Source organism: Terrapene carolina, unplaced genomic scaffold (genome assembly GCF_002925995.2).
Source record: "Terrapene carolina triunguis isolate 2854851 unplaced genomic scaffold, T_m_triunguis-2.0 Scaffold132, whole genome shotgun sequence".
Classification (NCBI taxonomy): Eukaryota; Metazoa; Chordata; order Testudines; family Emydidae; genus Terrapene; species Terrapene triunguis.
Genome location: NW_020664483.1, coordinates 5,367,490 through 5,380,571, shown reverse-complemented (window position 1 = coordinate 5,380,571; position 13,082 = coordinate 5,367,490). Strand labels below are relative to the sequence as shown.

General features: G+C 48.2%; 1 protein-coding gene across 2 annotated transcripts in view; it reads right to left on the bottom strand.

Annotated features, from left to right (window-relative positions):
• Window positions 1–12,217, bottom strand: part of RRBP1 (ribosome binding protein 1) — a 58,435-nt gene extending 46,218 nt beyond the window's left edge. Inside the window, exon 1 of one of the 2 annotated variants that reach the window (XM_026653239.2) lies at window positions 12,006–12,217. The gene's annotated coding sequence lies outside the window, so the exon portion shown is untranslated. The remainder of the gene's footprint in view (window positions 1–12,005) is intronic. The other variant, XM_026653238.2, reaches the window with a different exon arrangement.
• Window positions 12,218–13,082: the final 865 nt, after the last annotated feature.

The following is a 13,082-nucleotide window of genomic DNA, read 5'->3' as shown; positions in this document are numbered from 1 at the left end:
TAAAACATTATGGAGTGCAACGTCACAATGAGATCTACTAAAATTCTAAAAAACCCTGAAGGACATGAATTTTCAAAGAAGTATTCAGGCACCTAAAGATGCAAATAGGAGCTTCTGAAACCACTCCTAAAGCATCTGTCTGCATCTTTAGGTGCCCAAATAACACAGAAAAATCTGGCTCATGCGCCAAAAAAAACCCAATCAATTCACTAACCACACTTAATATTTCCTGTATTTAATAAGCCAGTTTTAAATGCAAAATATGTTTTGATACACTCATTTTCTTCATATGTACCCAGCACATTTAAGGTAGTTTTTATTTAACTAATAAAAACAAATTTTAAAATGTTTTGGTACATTTTTAATTCAATTCCAATTCCCATTCAAGTACAGCTTGACCCAAACCAAATAAACTAGTAAAAAAGTGCGCCATTCACCAATATCTAACCAAAAAATCTGAGTATGTTAAACTGCTTAAATAAATGTGCATGGAAATAGTGTATCACACATGTAGCAAACAGTAGCAACAAATTTAGTGTAAAGGATATATCTGGTTGTGAATAGACCAAATATTTATCAAACAAACCAATGAGAATGAAAATAACTAAAAAGAGCAAAACAAGATTAAAATCAATTATTTCAGTTAAGGTTTCCTCCTTGCTGGTTTAAAATCAATCCACCCTATTGTTTAGTACTGTGTTGCGTAGATAATATGGTTACTAGATATTTACATTATGATTTTAAAAATACTTAATTTTAATTTATTTAGTCAACTTGGCAGTCTTTTCCCATCCAGTGAATTGGTCAGGTCTCATGTGGTCGGCTGGTTACCGTAGAGGCTATCGAATGCATTATGCATCTCCAAGATGTTCTGTCCTGAACCAAAACTGGCATGTTACAAAAAGTCAGAGGTCTGTGAAGGACAGTTGTCTATTGACACCATACAGCCATTGTGTTTTAGGTCTTTTGGGGGCAGGGGAGGAGTTCTTTTCCATCCAGTTTTAATTTGGTCAAAGCAGACGATGATTCTCACAGGGAAGTTGGTAGGCAAGCTCTGGATGACTGAAAGAGCAGAACCTGTTTACTTAGAAAATGGAGCTCTTCATTTCACTTGAATTTGTACCATTTGATGTTTCCAATCATTTGGAGAGGCTTTATCTGAATAGTGTCCAACTTTCTAGACCCATAGGTCAGAATATTGACCACCAAAGCATTAAGTGTCCTCAGCTTCATCTCTCTACTCATCGTTTGCAAGAGACGTTCTTAATGGAAGTGCCCCATTACTGCCGACACTTCTGAAGCGCAGGCGTCAAGTTATTTCTTGATGCTGCCCAACCAAGCTGATGTAGGTGAAATCACCGACAATCTCGACTGGGTGGTCGCCCACTATGATGCTAGAACCTGCAGCATATTCAAACTCCACAGCCGGACAAGTTACGGCTTTACCACAAATTAATGTCCAGGCCAACTTTTGTTACTGAGCTCTCCAAGAGCCGCAACTAGGTCATCCACTGAGGTGACAACTAGTGCTACGGCATCAGTAAAACGGACATCGGCGAGGTTCTTATCATCAAGGCGTATTCCTAAAAATGCATTTACGTAGCATCTAGTCAAGCACGCAGCCTGTGACTGCGCTGAAAAGCTCTCGGGTGGCAACTCACCTTTGTCAAACACCAACGTAGGGTATGATTTAAATGTTACTATTCCAAGTGATCATTACATGAAGCAGCATTGCGTGTGTTGTGGCATGATTTTCAGTTCTTTGTCTCCCCTCAGGACACACAGCACTGTTGAACCAACTGTGTTAGACAGAATGGCAATGTTGCAGCTTTGATTTTCCCTGCTTTTCCAGTATGTGTGTTAAGAAAAGCACACCTGAACCACCATAAACCCAGGCCTGGTTGTTGGTTTTTTGTTTTGTTTTTTTTAAGATACACCCCTACCCCGATATAACACGACCCGATACAACACGAATTCAGATATAATGGGGTATAATGGGGTAAAGCAGCACTCTGGGGGGCGGGGCTGCTTTACTGCGTTATATCCGGCAGCGGGGCTCGGGCGGAGATTTAAAGGGCCCGGGGCTCCTGGCGGCGGCCGGAGTCCGGGGCTCTTTAAATCACCGCTGGAGCCCTGCCGCCGCTACCCCGGGGCTCAGCCAGCACTTTAAAGGGCTCAGAGCTCTGGCCACTGTGGGGAGCCCCGGGCCCTTTAAATCACCGTCAGAGCCCTGCCGCCGCTACCCCGATATAACTGGGTTTCACCTATAACGCCGTAAGATTTTTTGGCTCCCAAGAACCATGTTATATCGGGGTAGAGGTGTATGTGCAAATATGGAGGCAGAGGATCCAAGGCTGGAGAGAGGGATTAAATCAGTGTTTCTCAAACTGGGGTCGCCACTTGTGTAGGGAAAGCCCCTGGCAGGCCGGGCCAGTTTGTTTACCTGCCCCATCCGCAGGTTCGGCCGATCACAGCTCCCACTGGCTGCAGTTCGCTGCTCCGGGCCAATGGGAGCTGCTGGAAGCGGCGCGAGCCGAGGGACGTACTGGCCGTCCTTCCCGCAGCCCCCATTGGCCTGGAGCAGCGAACCGTGGCCAGTGGGAGCCGCGATCGGCCAGACCTGCGGACGGGGCAGGTAAACAAACCGGCCCGGCCCGCCAGGGGCTTTCCCTACACAAGCGGCGACCCCACTTTGAGAAACACTGGAGTAAATGATATGGGGGCAGAAGGGGGGCTACAGAATCAGAGTTCAGAGCTCCCTCTAGAGAGGTACAGATGCCCAGAGGAGAAAGCTTTAAACCAATATTCCAGCTTCCTCTGCCTGGTTCTCAGAAAATCTCACGTGAAGCTGGACGAGCCCAAAGACCTTAGAGTGCCAGCTGGAGGAATTCCCCTCTGGGAACATCAGTCTAGGTTGCAGCAAGGTCCATGGTACAGATTATTTAAGGTTATTTAGTGGGAGAGTTGTGAAATTAAACACTACAAGTCACGTCTAACTTCAGCACAATTGGCACTGCCACTTCATCAGCGTCTATGATTTGTTGGCTAATGAATGCTCCGAAATCAGTATAAAGCTGTATTTCTAACCTTCGTGGCTGAGAAGAAAACAGGGTCTCTTCTCTCACCCATAAAGGCTAGGAACGTTGGGTTCTTAAGAGTAGGTCACCAATCCATTTGACAAAGTCCTTTTTTTAAAATCATCTTCCCACATCTATCAGCCACCAGTGGTAGATTTAGATTTGCCAGTGACAAGTTTAGGAGTAATGACGCTGCCTTCCAACACAGGTTGATAAGGCTCTGCCCTGAGACTCTGAAGACCTGGATTCCTTCCCCAGTTCTGCTAGTGACCTGCTGGGTGACCCCAGGCAAGCCACTTCCCCACCCCATGCCTCAGTTTCCCCTCCCACCCTTTGTCTTTTCTATTTAGGTTGTAAACTCTTGAGGGCAAGAACATCTTACTACCAGGGCCAGTGCTACCATTAAGGCAAACTAGGCGGTTGCCTAGGGCGCCAAGATTTGGGGGCACCAAAATGCGGTGCCCCCAATTTTTCTTTTTACCCACTTCTCCCGCCTCCCAGGCTTGCAGCGCCAATCAGCTGTTTGGCGCTGCAAGCCTGGGAGGGGAGGAGAATTAGAGTGGGGGCGGCGTGCTCGGGGAGGAGGCAGAGCAGAGGTGAGCTGGGGTGGGGAGCTGCCGCACGGCTCCCCGGGGGGAGGAGCTGCCGCGGGGGGGGGCGCCTCAGGGTAGGGGGGTGAGCTGCCACGGGTGGGGCGCCTCAGGGCAGAGGGGGAGCGGGGAGCTGCCGCAGGGCTGGGGGGGGCGCAAGTTGGAAGTTTCGCCTAGGGCGCGAAATTTCCTTGCTCCGGCCCTGCTTACTGCAGCAATGTCTTCATTGCCAAAGTGTGTGCACCGGGGCCTGGAAGGGAAGCCAGGCCCTCCCTCTCCTCTGGGCTGCAGTCCCGGGACCCTTGAATGGGCAGCCAAGGCCGGACTACAGACTTATTGCTGCCTTCCCAGGATTACTTTCTGCCTTGGGCCTTTGCTCCAGCCTCATCCTGGGTTCCCAGCATATCAGCCCAGCTCTCTCGAAGCCTCTTTCCCAGGCTCCCTGCGGCCCTGCACAGCTCTGTCTGCCATCCAGCTGGTTCTGCTGCTGGCGAGTTTCCTCCCCTCCCAGGGCACTCTCTGACTCAGCAATGGACACCGGGCGGGTTCACTTCCTGCCGCTTTGCTTCCCAACTGCCTGGGTACCTTCCTCCAGCCAGGCTCTCACCCAGCTCAGCTCCTTGACCCTGGCTATGCTCCTTCCTGGTCAGCCCTTTGAACTCCTCCCACCCAGCTTGACACATACCGCATGCAGGGCCAGCCTGACTGAACCCCCGGGCTCTCATTAGCCCCCCCAGGCCCAGTATGGGGTTGGTACATCCCACCATAAATGTGCACTAGTTATCTTGCTATTTAAAAACACCCCCACCCACCCATTTCGGTCATAAGAACATAGCCCGTGTTTGTACAGCGCCTAACACGAGGTTACTGCAATACTAAATGTTACTGTTTCCAGCCCCACCATGTCTCCCATAGGCTCATAGGGTTAGAAGGGACCACAAGGGTCATCTAGTCTCATGCCATGTATATTTTAATTTTGATTTAGCCAGGGACCTTGAAGCACACAGACACACATTTGCTAGATGGGCTTGGGAGGAGGGAACCATCTAATTTGAGAAACTGGTCCAAGGTGTTTGAAAGGAGAAAAAAAAAAAAACGTTTACTGCAAGAGTTACCAAAAGAAATTAGTCTGTAGAGCAGCGGTTCTCAAACTCCACTGCACCATGAACCCCCTTCTGACAACAATTACTACTAAACAACTCCAGGAGCGGGGACCAAAGCCCAAACCCACCCCAGCCCTGCCGCCCTGGGGGCCACAGCTGAAGCCCAAGGGCTTCTGCCCTAGGCAGGAGACACATAACCTTAGGCCCCCTTCCCAGGGGCTTTGGCCTGGGTGGTGGGGCTCGGTCTTTGGCTTCAGCCTCGGCCCTAGGCCCCAGCAAGTCTAACACCAGCCTTGGCCACCCCGGTTTGAGAACCCCTGCTACAGCGCTTAAGACATTTTACTCCTGCTTTCAGCTAATCATAGGCAACCTTAATTAGGAAGCTGCTACTCCCTAGCTCCACAACAACATATATGACAACTACACTCGGCTAGCTGAGCTACACAGAGAGCCTCATTCCCTCAATTATACTCAAAGGAGGGCAGACCAGTTTCTTGAGAAGACAGAAATAAGGCATTTTTAATAATCACTAGGCAATAGCCAGCCTTAAGGTTTGTCCTCTCCAGCATACTAAGTCAAAGGGCTAAGTCCTGCAGAGAGTTCAGCATTGACTTAAACGCAACTCAAATGCACGTCTACACTGTATTAAATACAGCCGGACCAGGTCAGCGGACTCTGGCTCATGCTGTGGGACTGTAAAGTTATACTGTAGACGCTCAGGCTTAGACAAGGAGGGAGAGTCTGGGAGCCCAGGCTCCAGGCTGAGTCCAAACGTCTACACTACCATTTTACAGCCCCACAGCCAGAGCCACATGAGCCCGAGGCAGTTGGCCCAGGCTCCGAGACTCGTTGCCACAGGGTTTTTATTGCAGTGTAGACATAACAGTGTAGGATAATTTGGGTAAGACTTTGCAAGACCTGGCCCTGAGTCAGTACAGATATACTGCATTATTATGACCATTAAAGTTGATGTAACATCTGCATCTAAACAAAACTGCATGACATCGTAGTGTATTTGAGTAGTTAGGATGAGAATGCATAATTAAGACTATATCGCAATGCATAAACAAGTGGCAGAGTTAAAATCGTGGGTACTATGTTATTTCCTGACTTGTGCTTAGTCAGGCAACCTTAAGATTCTCTCAAGCAGCATAAACTTTAAGTTTTTATCTCACATAACAATTTGAGCCATAAAGGGGACTTCTAAGCTCCTTAAGAGACATGTTTACTTTGTTTAATATTAAAGTATTTGTCTGGAGAAGAGGGAGAACGCATGTCACCACGGTAGTTTAGTTGGGCAGATCCGATGGCGGATGTTTAAGGGGTTAGTTTCACATTCACCACACAAAATTACAGCTACATAACTTTTTTTCCCCAAAATGCTTATAAATTCAGCCCAAGATCACGGCCACACAAACAGAGAGAATTTCACATATAGATTTTCTTCTTGGGAAGGTTTTTTTGTGTGTGTGTATTGTCTAGTATACCCACAAAAATTGTTCTCATTCAGGCAAAGCTTTTCTTTGCACTAAAACAGAACAAGACTAGCAGGTACGATTTTTAGTTACGAAAAAGGAGATGATTTTAATATAAAGGAGTTAGTGTTAAACATGTGAACTACGCCCTTAAGAGTTTCTGAAAGAGGGAGGACTCCATGTAATTTAGTGGAGGAATCCTGCCATCCCTAGTGAACCATCAAGTTTTTAGGACCAATCGTTTTAGGACATTAGGAAAGGCACCAGAAGTTTACTCTAAGTAACCTGGCTACAGTGACTTCATGTGCTTACCCTAACACGAGCTCTTTTAAAGAACTGTGCATAATTATTTGGAAGAGTTGTCTTTGCCTTTCCAAAGATACCTACGGCAATGTGGTCATCATTAAAAACTCAGGCTCAATGGCTCCTTAATACCGAATGATGTAGGTTTCCAGGAGTAACTGACTTTCATAAATATCACACAGATTCTAGGTTAAGTGATCACCAACTACCTCAGAGCAGTATCTGGAATATTGCAGCTATTTCCTGTAGTTAGAGTGTGAGTGGATGCAGTATCTGGTATCACAGCATGGTAACCTTGGGCTAATGCAACAATGCCAGAGATGAAGGAGCCGTTTTGTAATATCAAAGATGGCGCCATAATTCACAAACAGTTCTAGAGTAGCAGCCGTATTAGTCTTTATCCGCAAAAAGAACAGGAGTACTTGTGGCACCTTAGAGACTTCTAGTGACACCAGAAAGTGAAAGACACAAAAGGAATCCCAGGAGGAGTCTTCCAGGCTGATTTACTGCGGTGTTTAGCAGCATGACAATCAGGGATGATTTTAGCAGAACAGAAGCCAAAGTTTAAAAATCAAGAAGTAAATTCCAATAGAATGGCAAACTAAGACCTGATCCTGCCGAACTTTACTCATACTGGTAGTTGTTAATTATGAGTAATTCAATTAACACCTGTGGAGAATAGGTGCAGAAAAACTCTTTGTGCAAGTTAGTTTGTTGTAGCAGGACAACAGTTAAGAAAGCCAACCACTCCGGGACAAGAAAACAGCTACACTTGATAGAGAAGTTAAAAGTGCTACTGAACTCCAATCCCACTCTAATGGGGAGCCCCCCTCCACCCACTAGTTTTTAAAATGGAAGCCCCTAACCTTTTCAATTAAAAAACCCCACATTTAAAAACTTGCACAATGGGTGGAAGGAGGGTATTTATTGCAGAGAAAGTCATGTCTCACTGATCACACCCTCCACACTTTGTTTTATTCTCACCATCAGTTGCGAGAGAAGGCCCCCTCCCTTCCCCCAAAGGCTTTTGAAGTTAAAGTACACAAGGGAAAAAAAGAAGTTACACTTGAGCTACCAAGTGAACTGGAGTCACTCTCTGTCCAGCTCCACAGCCATGCATGACTGCAGGCAACAGAGCCGCCTTTGGCTGACAGAGCCACCTCAAACAGGTTAAAAAGCGTATTTCACACACATCCATGGAGATGGATGCTGACTGACCATCCAAACCTTACACTGAGTGTTCTGCTTCTTTGGTATAAGAGACCGTCTTATCCTGCCAAACACAGAAGGCAATAATATGGTTTAAAAAACTCAAGCCTGGAGCATTCAAAAGGGCAGTTACTCTAGCTCTAGTCTTTATTCTCATTAACATCACTGGGCCTCTGCAAAGACAGCGTGAACCTGATCCTGCAAACAGAAACTTTCAAGGGATTCTGGCAACATCATAAGCCAGAAAGGGACGCTGGAGTGGTTTGTTAATGCACAGCTGATACCTCTGACAGAGCCTTACCCCACTGCACACACTTCTGGAAGGAAGATGCTGCCATGGCTTAAGGAGGAGAGAAGTATACACCTCTCTCGGATCCGCTCCATTTTTACATATTAACATTCCAAAGAGGCATTTAATATTGTTCAGTATGGACAATGAGATGCAGCGACCTTTCACACAAGAGACCCCACCCACGTATTACAGTTATAAGTTACTTAAGCTTGCGTAGGCACTTTTAACGAGCCACCGCAAAAGCTAGGCAACTGCAGCTGTGTAGTGGTAGCTTTACACTTTATTTTTTCCCCCGGTATATTTTTTCAGCTTTTACTAAAAGGAGTCTAACAGGCCCCTGTTAGGGTCTTAAAACGTTGCCTATTTTTAGCACATTTTTAGCGTCCTTGAAATTTTATCCCACACCCCCAAAAAAGGTAGCATTTCAATGTCAGACCTCAGAAGCAGCCCCTCCGCTCTCATAAGTAAATGTTTTTTGGCAAGGAAACAGTCTGGAATTCAATTTCCAAAGGGTTATTTTTGTAAAAAAGATGATGGCTCCCTTCATTCTCTTCACTGCATTTGCTCCAGCAAGATGTACTCGTGTTATTTTCTAGATGTTACAATGACTGTAGCTTTTCCTGATCGTTCTCTTTAAAGAGCTACAGTCTTTGTAAAACTAATATCAATACAAATCATGTTACTAAGTAAGTTTAGACTTAGGATAACTATGGAAGTTGAGGTTCACAAAAAGAATTAGATCTCTAGACTCCTCTCTGTCAAGGCAGGATACTTCCTCTACTACACATTTGGCAGTGCCGTGCATGGTCTAGTGCAGTGGTTTTCCACCTTTTTTCGTTTGCAGGTCCCTAAAACATTTTGAATGGAGGTGCGGAGCACTTTGGAAATCTTAGGCATAGTCTGCAGAGTCTCAGGGATCCACAGGTTGAAAAACACTGGTCTAGTATTAAGGATACCAAACAGTGGAACTGTCACATCTTCCCTTGGAAGGAATCCTCCAGTAGCTATTGTTAAAAAGTTTGCGATAGTCTGCTGAAGTCTTCCAATATACATCTCCCTTCTTAATGGCTAGGGCCTTCAAGCATTTGTAGCTTCAGGTGACTACAGAGTATTTCAAGTAAGAAGGTGTTATGAAAGATCTATGCTACCTTTGTGTCTCTTCTACCTGTCTTATTTATTTTGTTGTTCTGATGTGATCGGAGATCAGTTCTGGCCACTTTATTCAAGAACAATGCCATACTCCAGAGGCAGTCCCATTAGAGCTACTTGGCACAAGACTATTATTCTGCTTCTACATTATGTATACCCAACCCAAAGAGACCTCTCACTGCAAGCTCATGGGTACTTTCCTATACTCTCTCTCTCTCTCTCTTAAGTCCATCATTAGAGCTTTGTTCCTTCCTGTAGATATCTGGTGCTTCTTCTACACAACTCCAGATGCATTGGTTGCATATAATACCTAGCTTTTCTATTGCACTTTTCTCAAAGCACTTTACAAAGGAAGTCAGTATCAGTATCCCCATTTTACAGATGGGGAAACTGAGGCAGAAAAGTGACACAGCTTGCCGAAGGCCACCCAGCAGGCCAGTAGTAGAGCAGGAACAGAACACAGATCTGAGTTTCAATCCAGTGCTCTGTCCTCTAGGTCCCAATCACTCAACTGACAACATGCAGGAAAGCCTGACTGGTCATACAGTCAATTACAGAATCAGAGCCCTACGTGCTATTTCACTCTTTATAATTTCTCTGTTCTTACTTGTTTTCACATCTCTAGGACCCTCTCTGTGCTGTGTTGCTATCATTTAATTCTGCACCAGTCAATGGCTCGTTTTATGGGTTAACACAGCTGAAAGCCTTTGTTCCCTTAAAAAAAAAAAAATCCTGTCACGGTTGTGACCTCTTGTAACTGTATTTAATCAGATTACAGGATTTCACCAGATCAGCTCCTACTATGGTCAAAGGAATTTGTTTCAAATATTTGCAGCAGATGGGATTGTTAAAAGTTTGCCATGACTGTTTCAGTGGGGAGAGAAGGTTAGCTCTGAGGACAGGCTATTTCAGAGACAGCCTCTCAGCTACTACAGCTCCCTGTCCAGGGGTAACTCCTTGTTGGGGATGCCAGATAGGGTGACCAGACAGCAAGTGTGAAAAATCGGGACGGGGTGGGGGGTAATAGGAGCCTATATAAGAAAAAGAGCCAAAAATCGGGACTGTCTCTATAAAAATCAGGACATCTGGTTACCCTAAGCCAGATAAAGAGAAAACTAACTAAAAATAATCAAAAATTCGTCTGGCTCAAACTGGGGGGGCTAGATGCAGATGGGGGCCCACTTAGGGATCTGGGGTAAAATCAGTACTTGGTCCTGCTAGTGAAGGCAGGGGGCTGGACTCGATGACCTTTCAAGGTCCCTTCCAGTTCTAGGAGATAGGATATCTCCATTAATTAATTTATTTACTTATTTTACCCCTCCAGGATTTCATAAGACCAGCTACAACAGAGCTACACAGAAGCACAATGCACATCTGTAGCTAACCCGTTTGTTCAGCAGATATTACCTTTATCCCCCCTCCGTTAAGCTTCTGGCGGAGGGAAATGCAGACGTTCCTCAGTTTCCCCGAAGGGAACACTTCGGTCTTTATTTGGTGCAGCCTTGTGCTTGCACCAAGGGAGAGCAGCGGCCAGGGCTCGGCCACTAATCCATCCGGAAGCCGGCAGCAGCCAGCGGCCCACGAGCGATCGTGGAAGGGGTTGCCAGTGGCTGCAGGCGAGGGACACGCGGGGGCGGCGATCGGGGACTCCCCGAGCACTTTCAGGGAGCGGGCCGAGCTCATGGCTAGCCACCCCCGCCCCGCTTCGCAAGCGCTGAAGCGAAGGGACTAGGGACGTGGGCTCTGAACAGCAGAGGAGGAAACAGACACTGGCGATGGAGCGGGTCCGGGGCAGTGGTAAGCGAAGCGCCCCTCCTCCCCGATTGAACACGTCGTCACTCCGCATCGCCTCTGGCACAGCGCGGTCCCATTCATCCGGAAGGGACCGGCCCCCCCCCCGCGAGCTCGCTGCAAACCGATCCGCTTATGAAAGCGGAGTGAGCGGCGGCTCGGCAGACAGGGCACGGATCGCCCCGGGGAGGGGACGGCGAAAACTCCGCCTTAAATTGTTCTGCAAACTCCCCCGCCACGTTTTAATCCCCTTCTCCCCCTGCAGCGTGCCCCCCCCCCGGCGCCCCAGGCCAGGGAGAGGCGTCCACACGGAGTTGGGGCACGAAGCCGCAGTTCGTGACGTCCCTGCAAAGCCTGAAGCCGCCCCAGTGCCCACCTTTCTAGCCCCCTGCTCCAAAAGGATCGCAGTCCAGGGGCCGCCTCACAGCGGCTCTCACGCCAAACCGGTCCCTGGCTCCACGCAATTATCCAGCCCTGGCTTAAGGCTTCCAGGAGGCATTTAAATCCCCTGGAGACTTCCACTCAGCAACGTCAGCTGTGTGCGCTCCTGCCATGTAACCCTTTCCTGCTCCAGCTGTGAACGTGGCCGGAGCCACACAACTTCACCCGGCGCTTCCCAGGGGAAACGGAGCACTCGCTACCCGAAGAGAGGGATGCTGCTGGGGAGGCGCGTAGTGTTAGCCGGGGAGGGGTTCCCCCATTAGATCTATGATTTCCAAGAGGTATCGCTACTCTCTGCGCCACCACACACACACCCCCCACCAGTTTTGATTCTGTCCCACTTCGCTTTAGCCGCCGCTGTGGGGTGTCCTGGCCCGGCGTGCTTTGGAACGCTGAGGAACTCTTTGGAACGCTGGGGGACCCCATGGAACGCTGACCCGGGTTCCATGGAACGCGGAGCGCCCCCGAGTTCGGAAGGCTGGCGCTGGCAGGCTGAGATCCCGGGCTCAGCTTCCCTGCGCCCGGCCTCGCTGCCAGCAGGGGTGAGGATGGCTTTGGGGGTTCGAGTTTCCTACCTGACTGGAGCCTCAGCCTTCGCTCTCTCGCCCCGGTGCAACGAGACGCCCCCTTCCAAGCTCTGCAGCTGCCAATGCAACGCCCAGGCTGGAGGAGACAGCGCCTCTGGCTGGGTGATGCGCCCTGCTGCCCTTGCCCCGTCCGATGCCCAAAGCCCCCCAACACCCCTCCGCCGCTCGCCGCCTCTGTGGAGTCGTGGCACTTTTTCCTCTACGCTGGCACGGAGCCTTTCCCAAGGCTTCCCTCCACCCCGCCCCCGCCGCTCAGCATGGGCCTGCTGCGGTTGGTGCCAGCCCCGCCAGTCAAGCCTGCGGCGGCCCAGTGAGAGAGAAGACAGCTGGAGGGAGGGCTCCAGGACTCTTGCGAGTGGATGAGCAGGGAGACCAATGGGGCAGCTGGAGGCGAGTGGAATTATGGGAGTTGTAGTTTGCCAACTTTAGGCTTTGACCTGGAGAATAGCACCAAGGAAGGGCATTCCCTGTTACACCTACCAGTTACACACGATTTACTAGGGCATCCTGGATCTCCTCTGCTCTGCACCCGGCCTCTCCAGGCTCCGACCTTCTCTGTCAACTGTGTGGGTGGCAGGAGTGAAAATAATTAAATAAAAGATTGGCAGCACTTGGGGGCAGGGATTGTCTCTCACTATGCAATTGTACAGCACCTGACACAATGGGGCCTCGATCCTGGCTGGAGTGCCCTAGGCACTACAAATATTATCTGGTTATGGCTGATGATTGCAAAATCAGTTACTTGTTAGGGCACCTAAGGGCTTTTTGTACTGGGGTTGTTAAGTGCTATTCCACTCGAAAGAAATGAAATGAGTATATAATTCATAATCTGGAGTGATTACAGGATTCAGCCATCCTAACTCAGGCAAAACTCTCCTTAACTTCAAAGTGAGGGGAGGGGGCTATTACCTAAGGCCTTGTTCCTGCAAATATTTAAATACATGATTTTCTTTACTTGTACAAATAATCCCATTGACATAAATGGACCTAATCCTGAGTTAAATTAATAATCTCTAGCTCTTATATACTATATTTCATCAGTAAATATCAAAGTGCTTTACAAAG